Source organism: Merops nubicus, unplaced genomic scaffold, assembly GCF_000691845.1.
Source record: "Merops nubicus isolate BGI_N331 unplaced genomic scaffold, ASM69184v1 scaffold25560, whole genome shotgun sequence".
Taxonomy (NCBI): Eukaryota; Metazoa; Chordata; class Aves; order Coraciiformes; family Meropidae; genus Merops; species Merops nubicus.
The window spans coordinates 55,006-57,650 of record NW_008581237.1 but is presented as its reverse complement, the minus strand read 5'-3'; positions in this window follow the sequence as shown (position 1 = coordinate 57,650).

Below are 2,645 nucleotides of genomic sequence, written 5' to 3'. Positions count from 1 at the left end.
AGCTCCCACCCAAAAACAGGCTTCAACTTTTCCAGATTCAAAAGCTGTGGATTTAGGCAATGCAGCTTGTTTTGTCCCAGGCTTCCCCCTCTGTGAAAAGCACTTTTCCACCTGAAAAGCCTGCTAGAAACAAATATTATTATTAAATACCTCACTCAGGCACTGCACTAACATAAAACACCGAGAACAGGCCACTAACAATTTCAAATCAATTTTATTTTCTTAAATCGGTGGTGTACATTTTAAAGCCAAAAAAAAAAAAAGTCACACAAAACACAAATAAAAAATGTTGACAAAGTATCAAGCATTACCTTATAAAGAACATCATCATACGCTCTCACAAACCTGAAGATACGTGTTTATTAGACTGAGGTTTCTTGAAATCTATTAGAGACGCTAGACACAAACGCTGCCACAGTAACAAAGCCATGACAAGAGCAGGTGGACTACACTAGCAACTTCAACAAGGGCTGGGGGTTGGTTTTTGGGGTGTTTTTTTCCTTTGTTTTTTTTTGTTTTTCTCCATACCTTATTGTCTACAAAGCAATAAATATTGTTTCACCAAAAAAGTTGGGTTTCACGCTACATGCAGTTAGATAAAAAAAGAAAGTCACCAAAGTGATGGCAAAATAAATCACTTGTCTGATTTTTCTCTTTTTTTTTTTTCCCCCTCCTCCAGATTTTGGAGAGGTTTTTTTGTGAGTTTTTTGTGTTTTTTTTTTTCTTTTTTAAATTCAAGCACAGTGGCTAAGTTTCAAGTATTGAGAGAAAACATATATACACGTTTGTGTTTGTGTGTGTATCTATGTACACCCACACACACCCACACACACACACCCTTGCATGTATATACACAAACACAGACATATATATTGGTTGTAGGTCTGTAAACCACGAATTTTTTTGGAGCAATATATACTTGTATACGTTGAATGTGGACAATTTGGATACATTCAAGTACTGAAGTCCAGCTGGAAGGTTAGTGCTGAGCTTGCCCCGGGCTCTGCTTCTCCTCAGGAGGCTCGGGGTACCCTCAGGGTTCCACGGGAGGGTTTGGGGTTTTGCAGGGCTCTGGGTTGCAGAGTCAGTCCTGGCTTAGTGCTCTCGTGCAGCCCTTGGCAGAACTGGCTGAAGCCTTTCCGAAGCAGTCTGGGGCTCCTCGGCGTGTCTGTCCACAGGCTGGGGGGGTTGGTTGGTTTTGTCTTTGTTGGTTTTTTATTTTTTTTTTTGTCTTTTCTCTTTTTTAATCTGTGTGTGTCCTTTTTTCCCCAGGCAAAAGCACAAACGGCCACAGAAGCAGCAGGCTGTGAACACAGGATGCAACAGCAGCCCAATACTGAAGCATTTCTGAGAGCTACATTTAAATACTTCCCTGGTCGGGGCAATTGGAAATATTTTTAAATTTCTTTATTGGCATTTCTGCTCTGTGATCAGAAACACCGACGTTGCCAAAGATGATGCCAGCTCCAAAGTCAATTTGCTCCTGAAACCCTTGTAAAGTATCACGTTGAACACGCCAATATTGAGAGGGGGAAAAAAAAGCAATGAGGACTTAACCACCCTGTGCAAAGTGTTTTTAGATCCCCAAAAACAAAGCCTGAGGTTTCGAGTTGCTTTCAAAGATACTTTTCTGCCCAGCACTACCAAAATACTGCCATGACTCTGATAAATTAAGACACACACCCGCAGGCAGACAGGAGGGCAGCCAGCTCTCCTCTCACACACGTGCTCACAGCATCCAAAGCCTCAGCCAAAAACTCAGCCACTCACACCCGCAGCCCCATTTGGCTACAGCGTCTCCTTAAAAGAAATGCTGAACATAAAACTCAACACTACAAGATCTCTTTATAAAAAAAAAAAAACAAAAAACAAAAGCAGCAAATAAAACTTCTTATAAAACAAATGCGTTTCCAATTTTAAGTGTGTAGGATCCTAACGCCTGTTCTTGAGCTCTTCAAAAGCATGGAGCTTTGTATCGACCGTCCTTAAAAGAACATATAAATAAAAAAATGCAAAACAAAACAAATGTTGAGACTGCCAGACGGCGAGTCAGCTTTGCCTGGTGTGGAGGAGGAACAGCACAGGCTCTGCAGTGCTTCTTGCCTCGCACTCACAAGATACAGTACAGTTAAATACGTACAGTTACACACAGACCATATCTATATATCAATATATATTCACCCTCAGGAATACATATTAATATATGCACACACGTAGTGCAATAAAACCACCAGGAAGCGAGGAAAGGAATAAAAAGAACAGCATTCCTAACAGTCGTGATGTTCCTGGGTTGTTGTGTGATGCAAAGTCAACTTCTCCAAGTTCCCATAGTGTGTAAAGTGCTCCTTTGATTCACAAAGCTAGTGTTTGCAGTTCGGGGTGGGGTGAGGGCTCCGGGAAAGGGGCCGTGGAGCCCACAGCTGAAAGCAGGACAGCCTTAGTGCTTCCTCCTGGGAGGTGTGTGCTGCCAGCCGGGGCTCCTTCACCTTCATCCCGCCGAGCCTGGGCACCGGGGTGGGAAGGGATTCCTTTTCCAAGCACTTCTGTCCCCCTCCTGCTTCCCCGCGTCCCTCTCCCAGGCAGGCAGGGGCAGTCCAGGCCGCAGGCACGGGAGATGCCAAGGGCCCCAGCAGCAGCAGCAGCAG